Here is a 25429-nt window from a genome sequence, read left to right as displayed (position 1 = left end):
TTGAGCCAATAGTAAAAGCTTTGCTCATTCAATGACATATTGACATGCATGATATGTGTTTATCTTGTGGAGCTGCTTTAGAAACTCTTCTTCATGTTCTTGTTGATTGCACTATTGCTAGAGCTTGCTGGACGAGATCTATTTCGAGTGTAATAGATATCTTTGACATGCATCCTGCCCCTACTGTGCATGATGATTGCAAATTGTTTTTGCTGTCAATGTAACATGTAATTTGGCTATAATTTGCATGGTTTGTGGGCTCTATAGCGAAATAAGAATGATAGGGTGTGAGAGGTGTTAGCCCATCAGTGTTGATTTTTTGCTATCATGTCAGAAGGCTTCTTCAGATTTTGCAGGTACAACAGCTTCCCCTCCTTTGTGTGACGCTTTAGTGTGGACAAAGCCACCAACAGGTTTTCTAAAACTCAATTGTGAGGCTTCTTAGTGGGTCCAAGTGCTCGGGTATATTGTGGCTAGATTGTTATTGATGAGTAAGGGTCAGTTATAAATGCATGTCAGATCTGTTTACTAAGAGCCACTATTCCAAGCACCACTAAAGCTCTCTCATTCTGAGAAGCTCTCAGCTGGGTAAAAAGCAAAGGTATGCAGCAAATTTTATTTGAGACCGATTCCTTACTGTTGGTCTAGGCTAGGCATGGCCACAGTTCTGGAACCGCTAGTTCCGTGTTTATAAAATTTGGAACCGGAACCGAACCATAAATTTTCGGTTCAGGTTCAAGATTGGAACCAATTGGTTCCGAGTCCGGTTCCTTAACGGTTCCAAAACTGACGGTTTCGGCAGGTTCTTCAATCGGTTTTCCGCAATTGCATAATTTTTTAAATTTTAAATTTTGAATTTTGAAGACCGGTTTTCAAAATTTAAAATTTAAAAATTTGTGAAATAATTTCTAAAAAATATACACTTAAAAAATTAAAAAAATGCTTGAATTAAATTTATTTTTTTTGAAAAGACTTGAACTTAATTTATTTTTTTTAAAAAAAAGTCTTCAACTAAATTTAGTTTTTGTTTAAAAAAGTTGGAACTTAATTTTTTTTTTTTCAAAAAAATGGCTTGAAAAAAATTAAGTTCCCTACGTATCCTCTTGGGGTTTAGAGGAATCAAATCCCATGTAGGTCTTATTTACCTTGTACCAATTTCACCCCTTTTATCTTATTCGCTATTTTCACCACCGGTTGATATTTCCGTTGAGGACCCATCGTAAAGATCATATAAATTTTCATTTTCGTTGAGATTTTCTTGTGCTCTTATTTCGGCCTTGCTCCAATCATCCACGCATGATTGTGCTTCTAGTGAATCGGGTGTCATACAAGATCGTATTTCATCAATTATGTTTCCTCCTTGACTAAAAGCTTGTCCAACCGCAACAGTGGAGACTAGAGTTGCTAAAACTTATTTTGCAACTAAAGAAAGTATTGGAAATGTATTGGCGTGACGATTCCACCAATCTAAAATTGAAAATTTATTATCTACATAATCATCACCAAACTCGAAAGAAGTGGTTAGATAATTATCAAATTCAGAAAAAGAACAGGATTCCCTTGGTCTTTTTTGTCTTTGTAGTAAAATGCGTTCAGCAACACCAATACTTACCCTTTGAGTTGGAAATTTTTGATTATTGAATTGAGAAGAATTAGAAGTAGATGAACTAGAAAATTGAACAAATTCACCATATAATTCTACAATATTTTGTCTAACTTCATGCAATACTATATTTATATTAACACTATCTTCTATATTAAGATTTAATAATTCATAATAAAAAGTCAAATATTCAGATAAAACTTCAATTTTACATCTAGGATTAAATACACAAGCAACAAGATAAAAATGTGGTATATTTTTAAAATAAGATAACCATTTTTTTTTCATTGAAAAAATATAATCTTGTAATATAAAATAATTTTCAAATTCTTGGAGTGTACTAATAATGTTAATGCATATAGGCAAAAATAAATGAGATATGGGATAAAAAAAACCCTACTAAATTTATAGGTAGCATCATTAAAAATTTTTAAAATATCTAAAATTTTTGCACAAATATCTCAATTTTGTGGATATAAATTAATTTCTTCAATATTATTAGCAACAAAAATGCACAATAATTCCTTATTCGGAAAAGACTGGTTTAATAATTCATATGTTGAATTCCAACGAGTTGGGACATCCCTTGAAAAACGTTTTGGTTTTATTATTTTCCTTATAAAATTTAGCCCAATTTTTCATCACTTGGAGATGTCCCTATAAATATGAAATAGCTTTTCTAATTAGAGAAATATAAGATTTAAGAACTTTTAAATCATCTTGTACACATAAATTTAAAATATGGCAAGCACATCTTATATCAAAAATCTTTTACCAATATTTGGTTCACAAATATTTTTAAGTTCAATAATTGATTTAGTATTAGCAGAAGCATTATCAAATGAAATTGAAAAATTTTTTTTTGTCAACTTATATTCATCTAAAATTGAAACAATTATTCTATAAATATTATTTGCAGTATGTTTATCACCAAAAGCACAAAATGCAATAATTCTTTTTTTAATTTTCCAATCATCATCAATCTAATGACATGTAATACCCATATAAAAATGCATTTGCCAATGATCACTCCAAATATCACAACAAATTGAAACACGAATTTTCATTTCAGAAAATAAAAGCTCTAACTCTTTTTTTTTTCTTTTTTATATAAAGAAATAATAGTTCGTTTTACAGTATTTCTTAGCACTCTTTTAGCATAAGAATTTAAAGCTTTTTGACAATATTGATTAAAACCTATTTTTTCACCAAAATTAAAAGATAAATGTTCCATAAAAATCATTTTTGCTCATTCTTCTTTTTGTTGTTTTTCAGAATATTGAAATAAAGAAATGTTAGAAGATGCATACCTGGAAATTTGTGTTTGAGACCGATCAACTCCTATTTTTGTTGGATTTTTTGTCTCTAAATGCTTCCAAAATTATCCATAACTGCTCGATTGTTTGAATTTATAAGATTTTCCACAATAATTGCAAATTACATCGAACATTTTGTCACCTTTGAATTTCTTTGTGAAATGAATGGCGAATATGTCGGAACTTTGTCTTGCTCTTCGAAGAAGTTGTGAACCTTGCTCTTGCTCTTCCTCTTCCTTTTGTTGTAATTGCTCATCATTAAATTTAGATTCTTGAGTTGGAATTTCCAAATTTTCATTTGGATATCCCTCAAGATTATATTGGTCGGGAGTGAAATCAAAGATGTCGTTTGTAGGGATAAATGAATATTGTGTTTCTCCAATCTTTCCCTTGCCCTTAGCGGAACTTGAGTTTCCTTCACTTGTCATTATATGAAAATAATATGTAATTTGGAAAATTGAATAAAAAAATTAGCGAGAATAATTAGAGATTGGAATTTGAAGAAATTAATTCACAATAATTTGGACAAATAATTGGAGATTTGACTTTGAAGAAATTATCTTACAATATTTTGGAAAATAAATTGCGAATGAAAATTAGAGAGATTGTAGAGTAGAGAGGAATAATATAGAGTAGAGAGAGTAGATATAATTTTGTGTGAGGAGATTGTAAATGGAATAAGGTATTTATAATAAATTTAAAAAATCATTTTCCACTAATACCCTTGAAACTAGCTGTTATGTAGCCATTTATAGTTGTTAGGAGGGGTAATTTTGGGATTTCAAAAAAAATTTGAAAGAAAAAAGCTCCCGCCTGCTGGAACCGACAGTTCGAACCGATGGTTCTAGCCGTTACAAAAATAATTCAAATATTGAACTGGTGGTTCCATCCAGTTCCAACCAGTTCTTGGAACCGTCGGTTTGCGGTTCTAAAAATGTTGGAATCAAAACCGAACCATAGGCCTCTGGTTTCGGTTCCGATTCGGACCAGTTTTGGTTCCCACCAGTTTTGGTTTCCACCGGTTCCGGTTCCGGTTTGGACGGTTCCAAACCACTGGTTTTGGTTTTGGGAACCGTAATTTGGCCATGTCTAGTCTAGGCAATGGCTCGTAAGGATACAATTTGTCTTATTTTGGGAATATTGTGTTTAATTATAAAGCTGTCTTTGGTGGGATGCCTTTATGTTCTTTAGCTTTTATCAAAAGGTTAGCAATGCATATCTTCTTGTAACTTCAGCTTATTCTTTGCCTGATCTGAAAGAGTGGTTGTCCCTCCTAATTTTGTTTCTCATTCTTTATTGTTGGATTTATGTAATGCAATTTTATCCTTCTCCCTAAAAAATAGAAAATGTAAACATGGCTAGTTATAAGTTTTTTTTTATTAATTGGAAATTTCCTTTTTTTAGTAGAAAAATTTCTTTTTAAATCACATATTTTGAAAAAAACTACATATTATTGTTTTTAAATATACATTTTTTTTAATTTCCTTTGATAAAAATTTTTTAAAAAATTTAGTAGAAATCTTTTATTTCTCTCTTTATAAATTACTTTTTATTTATTTTAATAATTTTAAATACATTCTTATTCTAAAAAAAGAATTTAACCACATTTAATAGTTCTTGAATATATATTACAATGTTATAAATCAAGTAAAGGAGAATTTAGGGAAAAATAATTAAATGAAATATGGAAAATATCAACTTCAAACCATGGCTTTAGTATTTGGTTGACAAGGGCATCAAATAGTTAGATTATGACTTTTGTTGTTACTCTTCCCATAGATGGCATTAATTAACACCTAATGAGATACAAAATTTATGAGTGTAGATGGGCATACACTATAATCACGGTGGTTAGATGTGAAAAGAATAAGTCAAGCCATTGTGAAGGAGTACACATGCATTCGATGCTTAAGTTAGAGAGGTTATAGAGGATTATAACACTATATTAGATCGATTAAGATATACCTTGGATGGAGGATATAAGGTCCTTTACATATAGATTTGGAAGACTCCTTCTAGGTTATTAGGATTGTAATCCTCCAAATGCAATTTAAGAATACTAATAGTCAATATTTGACCTAATTTGACTTTCTAGTGTAATGTGTGTATCAATTATAGAATATAAAGATAGCTCGTGCGAGAGTTGAGCTTTAATTGCTTAGTAGCTCAAACTGGGTTAAACTATGAATATGTGACAACTTAAGTTTGGACTAATCCGACTTGGCACTTTTAAATAAGATTAATAATATTAATTGTTTGTAGTTCTAAAATAATTAATGATTAAATAACAACTAGATCATGTCGGGTATTGAAGTCTACCAACTACAAAAATAATTGTTGTATTTGAACTCCTAATTAGAGGATTGAAGGGGCTTAACTTTTCACAATAAAAATTTCATCGAAAATTAAGTATATAGTACGGAAATTAGAAATTGTAGTAAAGCCACGTAGAAAAATAGAAATTTCTTTGCAATTAAATATACTATATTAGTGATATTTAGAATGTAATTGTTGGAGTTTTTGAAAATCAAAAACAACAATTGAAATGGAAATATAAATTATAAGATTGTTGTTGTTTAAAATGTCCTTGAATTTGAATTTTTTTGAGTTGATCATTAGAGTCCCTCTTCTATATTTGAGCTTGATTTTTATAGAACTTTGGGCAATTATTATAGTGTTGTGTCTTTAACCATTCAAGTGCATAAATGTGTATTTACCTCAATGGTTAAGGACACAATATGTTAATAATTGAAAATTGTTGTGTCCTTAATCTCCAGTCCATAATCATGAGTTTAGAATTGTGTCCCTCTACTATATTGTAGATTGTGATGAACAAACTTTTTAGATACAGTTTTATAGTCTCCTCTTGTAACCATATCTCCTAACTCATTTAGCTATAAATTATTAAATAATGAGCTTCTAATAATATTTAGGGTAAAATATAACTGAATTCCTAAATTATATTCAATTTAACACTTAAGTCCTACATTTGAGAAATGACTATGACATTTCTTGACTTTTACTTTCGCCCACAATTAGGTCCCTCCATCCAAAAAATTGCTCATTACTGTTAATTAGATACACTTTTTATATAGAATTGTCACGACCCGATTCCATGGGCCGGACCGGCACTAGGACCCAGGTAAGCTTAAGGCCCCCGAGGCCCGTAGTAAGTCTGAAACACTTGAATCTATTATCTCGGTATAAATTTCCACATTCAGCCTATATGATTATGAAAAATAAACCTCAATATATTTTATTATTTCTTGGCCCAAGTTTGTCTTCTACAGCATTCCATAGTTCGGGCCCAATTTACAATACATCACATTCTAATATGGGCTTATAGAATTATTTTGTCTAGGTTAATATACGACTAAGTATATGAAAATCCTACAACTGCGGAGTCACTAACTCTTTGGTATACATAGTTTGGTATACACATAATTACATAGTAAAATAATTATGGAACTAGGAAAAATTTCTCTATTGCCCTGCGCTGAAGGAACATAACCTAAATCGGATTAAAGAAAAACTTACTTCCTGAAACATCAAACAAAACATGTGAGTTTTCTAAGGAGTAATAATTATTGCACAACACACGCAGTCACACAAATGGGTAAACATGTCAATCTAGTCATCCGACTAGTTATATGTTCACGCAGCCAGTCACACAAATGGCAAATCACCAGCACTCACAATCATTAACATCTTCATATATTCACATCACGTGGAAATTGGTCAGTGGCGTCACCGAAACCCCGATGAGCCGTCCTCCCACATGGCTCATCCACTCACGTGTGCACCAGGGAGCCGATCCCCCATACTGGCCGACCGGTCTAATCCTCACTTTGATAGAGATATACTATTAACCATGCATATGTAATAGTATAGCTATGAATGATTTTCTATTGACAATTATTTCTTTGTATTTAATTGGAAATTTGCATTAAATAAATGTTATTAGCATATGAACAATAATTGTGATTAGTACATTTTGTATGTATTTAATTGGACCAAGTAGAGAATGGATGTTTAGTACTGACTGTTAAACATATTCTCTAGGACATTAGAAATAATGTTTATTGTTCTTAATCTTGATTTATTTTAATATGAGCAAACATTGATTGTCTTGTGCTTTGATTCATTAAAGGGTGAGTTTCATTATTGGAATAATATTCTCGGTGAATTGGGCAAAGATATTTTGTGTTTGTGAAATATTAATTAATGATAGAATCCATGTCTCGGTTTAGAGATTGATGATGCATTTTAAGTAAGCTTATAAGGTTTCATAGTGTAAACCCTGCAGGTGGATTTTGAATCCGACACATGAAATAAGTTGAGCGACAATCTTAAAGTTATATTGTGATTTAAATAAATTGTCAGTAAGTTATTTAAATGACAGCATCTGTAATCTTAACGTGGGGAACATTATTTTATTATGTTGTGGAATTGTAAAATAAATAAGGAGTTCAGTCATAAGTTTTTAGTGGAATAATTCATGATTAATTATAATAAGAATATGTTGGTCTACATAGGTTCTTATTATAATTAGTAGCCTGATTTATTTTATTCCTGCGGTCCCTGTAGTGCCCTAATTATTTGGAAAGTTAAGGGTGTATTAAATAATAGATAAATTATTTAGTTTTAAAATAATTGATAATTATTTTAATTAAATAATTTTTTATTTAATTTATTTTATATTAAAAAATATCTTCCTATCGAAGAGAGGTTTTTTTAATATAAGATTGGAAAACCCTAATAATAGAGGGACGCACGTTATTCTATTCTCTGCCACTCAGAGAGTTCCAAAAGAGAGATAGTTAGGGATTACTGCAGAAGATCGTGGGTGACTCCAAGATCTCTGAAAAGAAGACCGGTGAGCGATTCTGCGCTTCAAGAGGTCAGTTTATTGATTTGTTCGATAATGTTTTTAGTTTGCCTCATATGGTTTCGATAAGGGTTGTTTCCGCTTTATACCCGCTTCCATCAATTGGTATCAGAGCCATACGAAACTGTATGATGGTGGCTATTTTGTCATGTTTCAATCGTGTATCTATTATCTGTTTTGATTGTTTGATTGGTACATGGTTAAAAGAGCTTCAAGAGTTTTTGAAGGACAGTAGCACAAAAGTGCAGTAACTGATACAATTTTTTTTTGAACTGTAGTTTTTAATGGGCAATTAATATATATAAAAAAAAGCATATATATATATATATATATATATATATATATATATATATATATTTTGGGTGTTGGTTCGATGAACAGGAGAGGGGCAAGAAAAGACAAAATTTGGTTTTTGTTTTGAAGATCAGTAGAGGGGCAAAAGAAAAAAAAAAAAAAAAAAAAAAAAAAAGGGCCAGCAGCGTTAATGCAGGTTGAAGGGAAAAAGGGGCGGCGGCTAGGGCTTCTTCGTGAAGAAGAAGCTGCTGCTGCTTGCCAAATTTCTCTTCTGGTCCCTCAATTTGTTAAATTTTATATTTTGACCCCTGATCTTTAAGTTTTTTATTTTTTGACCCTGGATCTTCTGTTTATTATATTTTAACCCCTGAACTTTAATTTTTTATATTTTGACCCAGAAAGTATCAGTTATTCTGTTTTGGCCCCCTGGAGTTATTTAAATTATAAAGTGACCCTGATTGTTTCTGGTATTATTAAAATTGCCTAGACTTTTTCCGATTTTTGCAATATTGGCCCAATAGTTTCTGTTTTATGCAAAATAGTCCAAACAAGTTCTGAAATTTACGAAATGGCCCAGAATGTTTCTGGTTTTGCAAAATAAACCCAGAATGTTTTAATTTATTTGCATAAATAGACCAGAACACTAAATTTTAACATTTTCAACCAAAAATGTTAATTTTATTTGCAAAATTGTCTTAAAAATATATTATTTTGCAATTTTGATTATAATTAATTTATTTTAATTATATGAATTAATTTGTGAGTGGTTTTTTGTTACTTTCTAGTTGTAATTATTTGCATTTCTTCCCCATCGGAAGATGTCATGTTTTAATATAATTACTGAGCTAGTCTAATTTGTCTGTATTGATTTAACTCTCCATCTGAGTAAATTAATTAGTGACATGAATCAGATGTAATATTTTCTCACACATTAATGTTAATTTAAGAGGCATGTTATCTCCCATCGAGTAGTATGTGCCGGTCTTATCTAATTATAATATGCAAAACATGTGATTGGTTGAATTCTCCCATCGAGGTTGCTATTCATGAGTGTTGTGAATGTGTATTTTTTTTGGAATTGTGATATCAATGTTGTATATTTGCAATTTTGATTTATTCAATGTTTATTATTGATATGCTATTTTTGTTTAATGCATGAAATAGAAATGGCATCATTCAGTCCCCTTGCAAACATCTTAACCCAAAACAAACTTGAGGGTCCAAACTATGTTGACTGGAAGAGGAATTTGGACATTTTGCTTACTGCTGAGGAGTATAAGTTTGTGCTTACTGAAGTTTGTCCTGAAAAACCCGGTGAGGGTGCCTCTGAGGAGGTCACCAGAGCTTACCAGAAATGGGTTAAAGCTGATGAGATGGCGCGATGTTACATTTTGGCTTCTGTGTCAAATGTTTTGCAACATCAGCATCAGAAGATGGACACAGCTTTTGACATGCTCGAAAATCTCAAGGAGATGTTTGGAGATCAAACTAGTGCAGCAAGGCAAAATGCACTGAGGGAGATTCTTACTTCCAAAATGGAGGAGGGAACTCCAGTTAGAACTCATGTCTTGAAGATGATGAGTCTTCTGAATGACATGGAGGTTCTTGGTGCTGAGGTTGACAATGCTACACAGATAGAAATGATCTTGAACACTTTGCCAGCCAGTTTTCAGCAGTTTCGTTTGAACTATAACATGAATAAGATGGATTTCACTCTGTCTAAGTTGCTGAATGAGCTGGTGGCTGCTGAGACCATCATTAAGCAAGGAGCTGCACCTGTTGTGCTTAATGTTGAGCGAGGTTCTTCTTCTGCCCAGAACAAGGGTAAGAAGAAGAAAAATGCTCACAAGGCTAAGCCTAAAACAAGTGGTGCATCTACTAGTGCAAGTGTTGCTGTGAAAAAGCCTAAGGGTAAGTGTTTTCACTGCAAGCAACCTGGGCACTGGAAGTCACAATGTCCAACATGGTTAGCCAAGAAGAAGCAAGGTATGTCTCTGTTTTATATGCTGATAGTTGAAACTTGTTTAGCGGTGTTGACTACACTCCAATGGTGTGTAGATTCTGGAGCCACTAATCATGTCTGCAATTCATTGCAGGGGTTTCAGGTAACTCGTCAGCTAAATAAAGGAGATGTAAGCATTTTTCTGGGAGATGGCACAGAAGTTGCAGTTCTAGCTATAGGAAATGTTTCTTTGAATTTTGAGAATAATAGAACATTGTTTTTGAAGGATGTTTTATATGTACCTTCAATTAGAAGGAATTTAATTTCAGTTTCTAGTTTGAGCAAGAATGGATATTCGGTTTGTTTTAATGAATTTTATGATGATTCTGTCGTTATTAAATTTAGAAAACAAATGATATGTTCTGGCTCAATGATTGATGATCTTTTTATTCTCAAAGTTTCACCTGAATTGCAAATTCCTAATTCTGAAGTTAATAACTTTGATGTCATTGTTCCATTGAAAAGAAAACGTCCTATTGAATTTAGTCATACCTATTTGTGGCATTTAAGGCTTGGTCATATTAATTTAGATAGGATTTCTAGGTTGGTCAAGGATGGACCATTGAGTTCATTGAAAGTGGAGGCACTACCAACCTGTGAATCTTGTTTAGAAGGTAAAATGACTAAGAGGCCTTTTCCTATAAAGGGTAATAGAACTAATGATGTACTTGAATTAATTCATTCTGATTTGTGTGGTCCAATGAGTGTCCAAGCTAGGGGTGGTTTTGAGTATTTTGTGACTTTCACAGATGATTACTCAAGATATGGATACATTTACCTGTTGCGCCGTAAGTCTGAATGCTTTAAGAAATTCAAAGAGTTCAAGGCAGAAACGGAGAAACGACATGGAAAATATATCAAGTCGTTACGGTCTGACCGTGGTGGCGAATACCTCTCTAGGGAATTCATTACTTATTTATCAGAACAAGGAATTACTTCACAGTTGTCTGCACCTGGTATGCCACAACAGAATGGTGTAGCAGAAAGAAGAAATAGGACGCTTATGGAAATGGTTAGATCAATGATGAGTTATTCAGATTTGCCCATTTCGTTTTGGGGGTATGCCATAGAAACGGCAGCATATATTCTGAATTTGGTTCCATCTAAGTCAGTACCTAAAACTCCCACAGAACTGTGGACTGGGCGAAAGCCAAGTCTAAGACATGTTCGGATGTGGGGTTGTCCAGCCCATGTGCTGAAAGGGAAAGCAGATAAGTTGGAATCAAAAATAGACTTATGCTTCTTTATTGGATATCCTAGAGGAACGAAAGGTGGTTTATTTTATAGTTCTCAAGATAAAACGGTCATTGTTAGCACCAATGCACATTATCTTGAGGAAGACTATATTAAAAACCATATTCCCAAAAGTCGATTAGCCTTGTATGAATTGAGAGGAGAAAATATACCAACTAGAACCTTTCCATTAGAACAACAACCTAAACCATCAATGGTTGGAGCTGACATTCCATTGCCTAGTCGTAGTGGAAGAAATGTTAGTCGACCAGTAAATCAACATCAGCCTGAATATTCAGTACCTAACATTTCACTACCACCTGAAAGTAGTGGGAGTTATGTAGAAACTGAAGTGGCAGCTGTTGATCCAAATATACAGGAGCACAATGTTGGGGCTTCTAACATTTCATTGCCTCCTGGTGATGACAGACATGTTGAAGTTCCAGAACATGATCAAGATGTAGTCCCACCAGTCATGGACTTGCCGGCTTTACAGCCACAGCAAAATGAAGGTGTGATTGCAGAACCTGTAGTACTTCGTCGTAGTGGGAGAATTAGACGACCACCGGTTCGATATACACTTTTGGGAGAAGCTTTTGATAGAATCCCTGAAGAAGTGAATATTGAACCTGTCTGTTACGATGAAGCACTACAAGATAAAGATGCTGATAAGTGGCTTGTAGCTATGAAATCTGAGATGGAGTCCATGTACTCTAATCAAGTCTGGGAACTTGTAGAACCACCTGAAGGGGTTAAACCCATCGGATGTAAGTGGATCTATAAGAAAAAGAGGGGTATAGACGGTAAAGTGCAAACTTATAAGGCAAGGCTTGTTGCGAAAGGGTTTACTCAGAAAGAAGGGATCGATTATGAGGAAACTTTTTCGCCGGTAGCCATGCTAAAGTCTATTAGAACTCTTCTATCCATTGCAGCTCATTATGATTATGAGATTTGGCAAATGGATGTCAAGACAGCTTTCCTAAATGGAAGTCTTGATGAATGCATCTATATGAAGCAACCAGAAGGTTTCATAAACAATGGACAAGAAAATTTGCTTTGCAAATTGAATAGGTCCATTTATGGGCTTAAACAAGCATCTAGGTCATGGAATACTTGTTTTGACCAGGCGATCAAAAGTTTTGGCTTTAATCAGTGTCATGATGAGTCTTGTGTGTATAAGAAATGGAATGGTAGTAAGGTTATTTTTCTGGTACTATATGTGGATGATATTCTACTTATAGGGAATTGTGTAGGTATGTTGAATTCTGTCAAAGATTGGCTATCCCAACGTTTTGATATGAAGGATTTGGGAGAGGCTGCTCATATTCTTGGGATTAAGCTTATGCGAGATCGCAAGAAAAGGATGATTGGCTTATCTCAAGCACTTTATATTGATACCATTCTTGCTCGTTTCAGCATGCAGGATTCCAAGAAGGGTTTTCTTCCCTTTAGACATGGAATCACTCTATCTAAGGACCAATGTCCTAAGACACCTGAGGAGATAGAGAACATGAAGGCAGTTCCATATGCTTCTGCAGTTGGAAGCCTTATGTATGCAATGTTGTGTAACAGACCTGATATCTGTTTTGCTGTTGGCATGGTTAGCAGATTTCAATCTAATCCTGGGCGAGAACACTGGACTGCAGTCAAGCATATAATCAAGTACTTGAAAAGGACTAGGGATTATATGTTAGTTTATCAATCTGACGATCTTGTACCCATTGGGTATACAGATTCGGATTTTCAGACTGATAAGGACTCTCGGAAGTCAACCTCTGGTAATGTTTTTGTCTTGGGAGGTGGAGCCATAAGTTGGAGGAGTATTAAGCAAACTTGTGTTGCTGACTCCACCATGGAAGCTGAATATGTGGCAGCTTCTGAAGCTGCAAAGGAAGCTGTATGGCTTAGGAACTTCCTTATGGATCTAGGCGTAGTTTCTTCAGTGCAATTGCCTATTACACTTTATTGTGATAATAGTGGGGCAGTTGCAAACTCGAAGGAGCCACGAAGCCATAAAAGGGCAAAACACATTGAGAGGAAGTATCATTTGATACGAGACATAGTTCAAAGGGGAGATGTGATAGTGACAAAGATTGCATCGGAAAACAACCTGGCAGATCCTTTTACAAAAAGCTTACCAGCAAAGACTTTTGACAGTCATGTAGAAGGAATGGGAGTTAAAGTTATAGATGCATGGTTATGAGTCTAAGTGGGAGATTGATAGAGATATACTATTAACCATGCATATGTAATAGTATAGCTATGAATGATTTTCTATTGACAATTATTTCTTTGTATTTAATTGGAAATTTGCATTAAATAAATGTTATTAGCATATGAACAATAATTGTGATTAGTACATTTTGTATGTATTTAATTGGACCAAGTAGAGAATGGATGTTTAGTACTGACTGTTAAACATATTCTCTAGGACATTAGAAATAATGTTTATTGTTCTTAATCTTGATTTATTTTAATATGAGCAAACATTGATTGTCTTGTGCTTTGATTCATTAAAGGGTGAGTTTCATTATTGGAATAATATTCTCGGTGAATTGGGCAAAGATATTTTGTGTTTGTGAAATATTAATTAATGATAGAATCCATGTCTCGGTTTAGAGATTGATGATGCACTTTAAGTAAGCTTATAAGGTTTCATAGTGTAAACCCTGCAGGTGGATTTTGAATCCGACACATGAAATAAGTTGAGCGACAATCTTAAAGTTATATTGTGATTTAAATAAATTGTCAGTAAGTTATTTAAATGACAGCATCTGTAATCTTAACGTGGGGAACATTATTTTATTATGTTGTGGAATTGTAAAATAAATAAGGAGTTCAGTCATAAGTTTTTAGTGGAATAATTCATGATTAATTATAATAAGAATATGTTGGTCTACATAGGTTCTTATTATAATTAGTAGCCTGATTTATTTTATTCCTGTGGTCCCTGTAGTGCCCTAATTATTTGGAAAGTTAAGGGTGTATTAAATAATAGATAAATTATTTAGTTTTAAAATAATTGATAATTATTTTAATTAAATAATTTTTTATTTAATTTATTTTATATTAAAAAATATCTTCCTATCAAAGAGAGGTTTTTTTAATATAAGATTGGAAAACCCTAATAATAGAGGGACGCACGTTATTCTATTCTCTGCCACTCAGAGAGTTCCAAAAGAGAGATAGTTAGGGATTACTGCAGAAGATCGTGGGTGACTCCAAGATCTCTGAAAAGAAGACCGGTGAGCGATTCTGCGCTTCAAGAGGTCAGTTTATTGATTTGTTCGATAATGTTTTTAGTTTGCCTCATATGGTTTCGATAAGGGTTGTTTCCGCTTTATACCCGCTCCCATCACACTTGACCAGCCCTCTCATTGTTTTTCTATCCTCTCTTTTCTTTTTCATACCAACAGGAGGCAACCCGGTGGTCTCCATCCAATCTAGATCATCAAGCGCTCACAACGGGAGGCCACCCTGCGGGCTGCGATCAAATCTAGACTGCCCGGTGCGCAACGACGAGAAGCCAACCCGTGGTTAACGGTAACGGTAACGGTAACGGTAGGTGCACACGGGAATGCCGATCTCCCATTTACCCGGCTAACAGAAACAGAATCAGGATCCATATAACAGAATCAAAATATAACAGAAATCAGAATCAGGATCCGTATAACAGAAACAGTCTCACAAACCCATGGTGACCCACTTCGTCCCAATTCCACACAAGCAAAGCACAGCAATATCACAGCACAATTAATCAAATATTGGAATCAAATGCAGACATATTAATCAATTAGACATCGTAATGCAATGCACAATTAAACATCCAAAATCAATGCAAATAAATAAATAAATATATAGTATTAACAATAAACAACAATAATAAAATAAATAACAATATTAACAATAATAATGAAAATAAATAAATAAATATATAAATAATTAAATGAATAATAAAGATAATAAATAATCAGAGCACTATATTTATTATGTACCAAATTATAGAACTAATCTAAATAAACTTATTAATTATGTTGTTAATTAAAATTTAGTCTAAGTTCTATCAAAATTTCGGCAGCACCTCCCCTAAAAATTGGACTATCTACCTGCTCAAATATCATAATATTATTATATATTTATCAAATCAATGCACATAGCCCATCCGTCGGGCAATCAATCAATTTAAAATCCCATCCTCCTTCCAAAGCAACAAGTTATGAAGAGTACATTTAATCCAACAATATAAACTTAGTTCAAGCAAAAATCCATGATTTTCTCTAACTAAAAGTTGCCACTATATCAAAGAAACCTTGAGTAATTGATTAAACTCATACATCATATGCTACTTAACCCATTTCCCACCTAGAACTTGCATTATACCAAAATAATTGTTCAAGCTAATTAGTTAAAATGGCATGCTGCCATTTCAGGTTTCTCAATTCTTTCGCCATTCCAGTTTATAGTTCAATTTAAATGGTACTGTGAACCCCTCCCCCGAAAACACAGGCATATGATGCATATGTATGAAGGGCAGAAATGCACGTGAATGTGTGAGTCGCCACCTTGTTTAATTATTTTTAGGGTAAACTAGGAAAAAACACTAAGTTGACTCCGATTTTAATTAACCTAATTACTAGATTAATTACCCCAATGTTTAAGGCATGGTCTGCGAACCCGAGGTGGATCCCGAGACTATGTCATGCTGAATGAACTAACCGATGAATGAATGCTTTACAAGGTAAATGATCTAATTGGACCAATGAAAATGTTTAAGTGATTTTGACTTGCCGCCCAGGGTTAAATCCCGAACGTGCCTACGTACTTCCGTTTGAATGGAAGATCAAAGTCAACGTAGTTCGATAGGCCTTTTTTAAAGGGCTTTGAATGGGCATGCTTAATGCATGTGTGTGTGTATGCTTTGTGCATTTTGTTTAGGCATTTTGCCAAAAATTGATTGATTTGATTTAGGCATTTGTTGATTTAAGGCTTTTAGCCAAAAAGATTGATTTAGGCAATTGTTGCCAAAAATTGATGTGATTTAGGCGATTGTCGCCAAAATTGATTATTTGAAGGCTTTTAGCCAAAATGAGTTGATTTAGGCAATTTGTTGCCAAGATGACTGATTTAAGGCTTTTAGCCAAAAGATTGATTAATTAAAGGCTTTTGCCAAGACTTTGTTTTTAGCGATTTGTCGCTGAAAAAAGATTAATCTCACTTATAGGCAATTTGTTTGCCAAAAGAGATCAATTGAATTGCAATGTAGGCAGTTTATTGCCAAGAAAACGTGTTTAATTAAGGCTGTTTAGCTACAATTATTGATTAATTGGACTTAAGCCGAACTGTTCGAAATAAAGGCGATCACACCATAGTCATTGATTAACTAGGCTTTAGCCAATATTGTCGGATTTAGGCTTTAATACCACGATTATTAATTAACCGGGCATTTTAGCCTAAACTTATCTAATTGAGGCAGTTTATTTGCCTAATGATGACGTGAATGCATTTATGCAGTTGTAGAATTAGGAGTAGAAGAGAAGCATGCATGAAGTGCTAAAATTAAATGAGCAGGGTTTCATTTATGTACCTGATTTAATCGATGGCCACTTCTTAGCTTCAGCTTGAAAACTCCAAATTAAGCTCCTCGTTTGGGGAATATTAATTTAGAATTTATTTAATTTAAGTGACCAAGTATCACAACAACAAAATAATAAAAGCCTATGTTAAATGCAGAAAAGCAGTAAAGAATCGCAAGGAGCGTAAGGGAGAAGGAGCGTCCGTCAACACAGACTGAGTGAGTAAAACTGAGTGCCCGGGGCTGATTTTATAGGCAAAAATCGGGCTGGAGGGCGGCTGCTGCCGCCGTATCCTGTCCACTCGCTAGTCTTACGTTCCGACGGCTTTTTCGGGAGTTCTGTACCTCCAAAAAATATTCCGGGACCAGTTCCGTGATCCTCGTAATTTTCCGGACGTTTCAAGTACCATATTGGTATACTTTCGGTGAACTTTCCGAATGGCCTCCGGTCTGGCCAGACTGTTTGCAGTCCGGAAAAATAGGCTTTTTGAGCTTCAAAATTTGGGTATTCATAGGTACAATCAAGGTTTCCTTTATAACATGCCAAGAATTCAACCAACGACCAAAAATACCTACTATCGTACTAACGAGTCATCATTTCCTTACCAAAAATTCATAATAGATTCAATAATCTAGCTATTCTATATTTGAATTCTTATTTCCATGTCAAGTCTTCTACTTATAATTATAATTCATGTAAATTTTATTTGTCAATGGTTTAACTAATTTGCAATTACATTATTCTAAAATCCTAAACCAATTAACTAATCATGTTCGCTATCGCAATCACACACACTAATCAATCTAATTTATTTACAAAAGATTATAAATGTCTATATATATATTTAAGCTATTCCAATAATTTAATTTCTTATTATTCAATTCAATCTATTTAATAACCCAATTAAATTCATTAATCAATTAGCTCTTTATATACAAAAAAAAATTGAGAATTTTGTCTTAGAACGTACCAATTGAGAATCGAGCGACGATTCCGTGATCAGCTTGAAGAGAGGAATATTTTGTCCCTCAGGGCCTCGCCGGAGTGTTGCCGGACCGCTACCGCCAGCTGCCGTACACGGTGGTCGGAAAATCGAACTTGCCCGAAACTGAGCACTCTTTACACCATTAGACTCGTTTTTCTGCCAGGAGTCCGATTCCGGCGTCGGTTGAGCGAGATCAGTTCCTCTCATTGGTTGAAATGGCTCACCAGGGCATAGAGCCACCACCAACGTTGCTGCCAATCCATGGAAGAGAGTCGCACTCGCCTGAATCGCAAGTCGGAGACGGAGAGAGTGAGATCAAGCGTGATCTGTGGCGGACTCGATGGCGCTGAGTTGTGGCGCTGCTGTTGCGATCGAAGAAAGAGGGAGGAGGGGTTGTTGCGATCGCAGCTTCCAGCGACAGCCTTTCGCATCAGAGTTGAACGAAGAGGCGATGTGACAAGACCGGACTTGCAGCGGCGAGGAGACATCGGCGAGAAGCTCAAGTGGCTGGATCGGGGAGGGAAGGAGGAGGAGTCGCGTGTCTCTAGAAAAAAAGGAGGGAAAGAAAAGAAAAGAAGGAAAAAGAAAAATCTAGGACATTCCGGTTTGATTCGAATCGGTTCGGTCCGATTTAGTGATTTGGTCTCATTTTGTTTGGTTTGCAGGTTTTTCACTTGGTTTTCCGGATTATTCGTGTGGTTTTCGAAAAATCATTTTGATTTTAAGGCCCGGTTTGATTTATTTTAATTATTTAGTTCGGTTCCATAATATTTTCTCCATTTATTCAATATTAATAAAATATGAACAATTATGATATTTGATTTTTAGGATGATTAATTTATATAATAATTACATACCTATTCATATAATTATAATCGATTAGTAACTAGAGTTTCATTTGATTCGTCAAAAATTTTAAGTGTTCTCGGATCGTAAATTCCGAATAATCTGTTTTTGGGCTTGGACCCAATTCGAAAATTTGGGCTCGAATTGAGACTGTATTACATTTATAGCCCACACGGTCAAAATTCCCAATTTTTAATTAAATAAAAATTCAAAGGTTTCAAAAATAAAAATTCAGGGTGTTTCAAGAATATACTGATATTTTGGAAGAACAAAGTTCACTTTTGGAATAGAAGGATTTGATAGTGAGATAAAGCATAAGTTGAAGACGTCATAGTTATTTTTAAAATATAGGACTTAAGTGTTAATTTGAACATAATTTAGGGACCTGTGAACCCCTCTCCCAAATATCAAGCATATGAATGCATGTGACTAAGAGAAGAAATACACGTGAATGTATGAGTCGCCACCTTGTTTAATTATTTTAGGATAAACTAGGAAAAAACCCTAAGTGACTCCAATTTTAATTAACCTAATTATTAGATTAATTATCCCAATGTCTTAAGGCACAATCTTCGAACCCGAGGTGGATCCCGAGACCATGTCATGTTGATGAACTAACCAAAAAAATGAATGCTTTGCAAGGAAGATGAAGTAATTGGACCAATGAAAAATGTTTATGTGATTTCGACTTGCCGCTCGGGGTTAAATCCCAAACGTGCCTACGTACTTCCGTTTGAATGGAAGATCAAAGTCAACGTAGTTCGATAAGCCTTTTTTAAAGGGCTTTGAATGGGTATGATTTATGCATGGGTGTATGTATGTTTTGTGCATTTTGTTTAGGCATTTTGCCAAAGAATTGATTGATTTGATTATTTCAGGCATTTGTTGCCAAAAATGTTGATTTAAGGCTTTTAGCCAAAAAGATTGATTTAGGCAATTGTTGCCTAAAATTGATGTGATTTAGGCGATTTTTCGCCAAAATTGATTATTTGAAGGTTCTTAGCCAAAATGAGTTGATTTAGGCAATTTATTGCCAAAAATTGATGATTGGGCGATTGTCGCCAAAACTGATTGACTTAAGGCAATTTATTTGCCAAAAGTGATTATTTGAAGGTTTTTAGCCAAAATTTTGATTTAAGCGATTTGTCGCTAAAAAAGATTAATCTCACTTATAGGCAATTTGTTTACCAAAAGTGATTAATTGATTTGCAATGTAGGCAATTTATTGCCAGGAAAAACATGTTTAATTAAGGCTATTTAGCCACAATTATTGATTAATTGGACTTAAGCCGAACTGTTCGAAATAAAGGCGATCATACCATAGTCATTCATTAACTAGGCTTTAGCCAATATTGTCGGATTTAGGCTTTAATACCACGATTATTAATTAATCGGGCATTGAGCCTAAAATCTTTTAATTGAGGCAGTTTATTTGCCTAATGATGACGTGAATGCATTTATGCAGTTGTAGAATTAGGAGTAGAAGAGAAGCATGCATGAAGTGCTAAAATTAAATAGGCAAAGTTTAGTTTATATACCTGATTTAATCGACGGCCACTTTTTAACTCCAGGTTAAGCTCCTCGTTAAGGGAATATTAATTAATTGAATTTTAGTGACCAATTAACAAAGCAAGAAAGCAATAAAGCTAAACTAAAATGCAGAAAAGCAGTAAAGAATCGCAAGGAGCGTAGGGGAGAAGGAGCGTCCGTCAACACAGACTGAGTGCCTTGAAAAGATAACATCGGGGCCAATTTATAGGTAAAAATCGGGGGCCACTGCCGCCGGTATCCGGCGGCATCTGCCGCCCATGCCGGCGGTAGCTGCCGCCATGGCGGGCGGCAGCCGCCGCCGGTGGCCGGCGACACTGGCCGCCCCTGCCGGCGGCAGCCGCAGCCATGGCCGGCGGACTTACTATTTTTGTTCCGGGGGCTTTTCTGGGAGTTCCCGACCTCCAAAAAATATTTCGGGACCAGTTCTGTGATCCTCGTAATTTTTCGGACGTTTCAAGTAGCATATTAGCATACTTTCGGTGAACTTCAAAAATGACCTCCGGTCCGGCCGGACTGTTTACAGTCCGGGAAAACTGGCTTTTTGAGCCTAAAAATTTGGGTATTCACAGTTGCCCCCCTCCGGCAACCATAAAAATGATTTATGAGAGTTGGTGGTTGTCTGAAACACAAATTTTGAAGGTGAAAATCGGACGCGTCCTGAAGACCCGCCGTTTGGCCATTTGCTTATAAATAGCTTGAAATTCTCACTTTTCATTTATTCTAAACTCTCCAAATCAAAGAGTTCTCTCAAATTCTCTCAATTTCTAAAGCCTCCAAGCTTCCTTCCTCCATGGCTTCCTCAGATCTCAGCGGTGAGGATTTCCTTGGGTCTCTGGGGATTTCCCTTGACGATGTCGATCTTACGGCGGACGCTGACACTCACGCCTCCATAACCGGCATCTTCACCCAGGTAAGCTCCCTTTTACTTTTTTATATGTTTATTTACCTTTTGGGCCTTAGGCCAAATTGTGGAATTTTTTTGGGCCTTAGGCCGAATTGTGAATTTTGGGCCTCTGGCCGAATTGTGAATTTTGGGCCTCTGTGGCCAAATTGTGAGTTTTGAGCCTCTGTGGCCAAATTGTGAGTTTTAGGCCTCTGTGGCCAAATTGTGAGTTTTGTTATTTTTCTGCACTTACTGTCTTATTAGTATGCATGCTAGGGTAGAACTAAGACATTATCCTTAGTAAGGAACCGAGGAATAACTCTTAGATTGCTTTACCTTTTAGGACCCACATATCAAATTGGATGTGGGTGAGACTTCGGTGACCGAGATTCCGCTTGAAATATTTGATCAAAACAACCCGGTTGGAGCGATTATTAGTCCGTCCCACCTGGGCTACCTGAGGCATTTCGACGTGGGTCGGTACAGCCACAAGGAGCTACTGGGCGCTTTGGCCGAGAGATGGTGGGACACTACCAATACTTTCCACTTTTCTTGGGGCGAGTTGACAATGACCCCTGCAGACTTTTCTGTGATTTCCGGGATCCCTTTTGGCACTCGGCCGATCGAGTTATATGATGACTAGAGGACAGAGATTTCCCCCGACCGGATGGTGGAGTTGATTGGGATAGACCTGCCTCGGATCATCGGACCAGGCTCTGCTACTCCGGCTTTAAGTGTTTCCAGACGCTGGTTAAACCTCCAGGCCCACGACATTTATGCTAGATACAGGCGGGGAGAGCTGACGGCTACTCAGGTAGCCAGATTTACTTTGCTGCTGCTGTTTGCTTCGACCTTCTGGTCCAACAGGAAAGAGAAGTTTAACCCTTCCATCTTGAAGAGTTTGGAAAACATGGCCCATCTTGCGGAGTATGACTGGGCAAGTGCCATTTTGAGTCGCATGTACGACGACATGAGCGATCTGAGTCGGGGCCACTGCAAACTCAGCGGGACCTACTACTTCTGGGAGGTAATGTAAAGAACATTCTCCCTTTCTGTGTTTTTCTGTTCATCTTGATTTTTTTTTCCATTGATTCTTACTTCTTCCCCTTTTTTTTGTAGACTTGGGCATTTGAGTACTTTCCTTACACTCGCCCGGAGCTGATTCATGCTGACCTTGGATTAGGGCTGGTGCCTTCGGCTTAGAGATGGTACCAATCAAACCTTCAAACCGTTCAGCGCAAGAAATCGCTGAGGGATCTGAGAGCCTTTTTTGATACTTGCACTCTGGCGCAGGTATGTGTTTAGTAATTCTTGACTATGTTAAATAAAAATGATTTATTAACATATTTGCATCTTTTATAGGTTGAGGTGGGGGCGATGGCTGCCCGTCTACAGAGCTGGATTGAGGTCGACCCCCGCTTCCAGCGGTCGGATGCGCTGTCTCGGCGGAGAGTGGTACTGTCGCACCCCGTCCTGAGACGATACTATTTGGGCGAGAGGGTAGACCTTCAGATAAGAGGCTGTCGTTCTGTCCCTTATTCTCCTGAGGACATGCGAGCGGGCAAGCATATGATTCTCACCGATGCCCATACTGAGGGTATTCCACATATGGAGTTCATCCTGGAAGGAGATTATGCCGAGTTTTGCAGAATCTCTTTGATGCAGCCCATTGGATCTCGGCTTGATAATTTTTAGAAATCGGCTCCTTCCCAGCAGCCTACCACCCATTCTTCTCGGGCTTCGGGTCCCTCGACTAGGACTCCAAAGAGGAGGCCTATGACCGATCCCACTTCTTCCACTCCGGTTAAGGGTCCGTCTCGGGCCGAGCCTAGCTGCTTGGCTGGTCCTTCCAAGGCTCCCCGGGCTATTTTGGAGGCTGCCGGGCCACTTCACCTAGACCTGGCCAATCTATGTCTTCCATACAACATTCCTTACTATCCTCCTGATGGCCCCCCAGCTCTTCGAGGGGTCTCCTTGGAGAGTGTGGATCGCCCGGCTCTTCCTTCCGAGGACATTACTGAGGTAAAGACTAACACATCTCTCACAAAAAGGATTCATAAGAGATTTGATATTGACTTGTATTTTCCTTTGTATGATTTCCAGGTTCCTGTCGGGTTGGTCAATCAGATGATGGAGCTGATTCTCGGGATGCAACAGGAACTAACTTCGGCCTGGACTCATAGGGCCTTTGACGATCAGAGGAGGAGGAGGCCTCGTCACTGACAGTTGCTAGATTTTTCTTGTTTTTCTTTCTTTACTATATTTCCGTACTAAACTTTGACTGTACTTTTGTACTGAACTTTGACTGTACTTTTGTACTGAACTTTGACTGTACCTGCATTTTGGTTAGTATTGAAAATTTTATATGTATGCATGATTATCAAATTCGAAAGAAAACGAGTTTGTTTTTTTTTTCTTTTTAAAAAGAGATTTTTTTTTTTTGCGATGGCCGCCGCCTCCGGGCGCGTTTTTTCCCCTATAAAAGCCTGTTTTTTGCCCTCTTCTTTCATACTCCTCATCTTCTTTCGAAAATTGAGCCAAAAGGCAAATTTCAGCTATTTTCTTCTCTTATTCTTTCTGCTTTTTTTTCCAAAGATGAATCCTTTTTTTAACCACAGCATGCACAGCTGGACTAGGAGTCTCTCCAAGGTCGAAAAGATCAACTTGGGAAGGTATGGTCTCTCTCCTATCATTACACTTAGGGGGGTAGTAGTTGACTGGGATTTTTTACGGGCCTGTCTTAGACTTTGGGACTCGGAGGCCCACGTTTTCTGGTTTGGGGCCATGATGGAAGAGATGTGCCCTCTTTTTGAGGAGTTTTGTGCTATTATAGGGTGCGACCCCAACGCCTCTTTAGTCAAGCATGAGGTAAAAATTGGGTATGTTCGGTCGTTTGAAAACTTGTTTCAATTCAGTCGACCACAAGCTAGGGCTATGATTGTTAATGACCAGAAAGTAATTCTGCTGCCCCTAATTGACGAATTCTCAGGGGCTTGCCCAGACGACCCAGACCGGATGAGGCTGAGAATGCGGGCCTTGGTTTTCTGTTTGTTGGCTGGTTTCTTGTTCAACCAGGACCCAGGCTTTGGGGATTTGCGCCTTTGCCCCATGGTTCGGCAAATGGAGGATATGGGTTGTATTGGTGGCATTGTGCTGGCAGAGACCATAAGGAGCCTTGGCAGAGCTGCTTTAGGCTTCGATGACTGGACAGTCTCTCCAATTATTCTCCAGGTATTTCCCCTTTTCCTTTTCCTTATTCTTTTCTTCTTTTAGTTCATTCCTTTGTAATAAAAAGGATCCATTACTCAGGTTTGGTTAAAGGACCACCTCCAAGTGGTTGCTGCTCCTGCTCTCTTGCCCTATAGCCCCTCTCAGTATCGTATGCGGAGGATCCTGATCACTCATCCGTCTATTGATGCATGGACTTCATGGCTGATTGAGTTGGGTCCCAATGAGGTACTGTGGTTCATTGCCTGGTATGACATCACCCGCTTTATCTAGGTTAGCTTCCGCCATACTCGGGTTTACCTTCTAGGCCTTACACACTGTACTTGGTACTGCGCTTCGCGCGTTTTGAGGCAGATGGGGATAGATCAGACTGTTCCGATTATGGATGACATTTCATCTAATTCAGCCATTACCCCGGGTGTTACCCGAGCCGTCCTCAGGGCTTGGGTTAGAGATCATCATATGGTTAGGCCTTTACCTAATCCTGCCAGTGTTCAGACTTCTCCTGAGTATCGAACCTGGTTCATTGCCGCTGTCTGGCCGATTGAGAGACCAAGGAGGACCGCACTGCTGAGTGCACTCAAAGGTTGGGTTCAGGCTGACGCTGATGATGAGGTTAGGACTGGTGAGGAGATTGTGTTGGCTCCTCGGACAGGCGAGGTTGGACAGAGTTTGACAGCTAGGGATGACTCGGAGGATGTTGCCCCACGGAGGCGACGGGACACCTAGACTCTTATAGGCTTTTTGGACTTTTATTGTTTTTCCCTTATTTTGACTTTTTATTTGGGACTTGGACTTTGGATTTTTTTTTTTTTTGGATGTATGTTTTTTTGGCTCTGGACTTAGACTCAGACTTTACTATTTGTTTATTTTGCTTGGACTCTTTTGCTTTCTGCTTGACTCCAGATTGTTTGACCTCATTGCTTAAATTGAGAATGTCATTTGGCTTTTAGGCTTTCCAAGCATTTTCCAACTTTATCTATTTAAGCTCTAATTTTTGCCTAAGTTGCCCCTTCGGGTTTTCAAC

The sequence above is a fragment of the Jatropha curcas genome, chromosome 9 (assembly GCF_041381405.1).
Source record: "Jatropha curcas cultivar XTBG-Jc1 chromosome 9, XTBG_Jcur_1.0, whole genome shotgun sequence".
Lineage (NCBI taxonomy): Eukaryota > Viridiplantae > Streptophyta > Magnoliopsida > Malpighiales > Euphorbiaceae > Jatropha > Jatropha curcas.
This window is presented reverse-complemented; position numbering follows the sequence as displayed.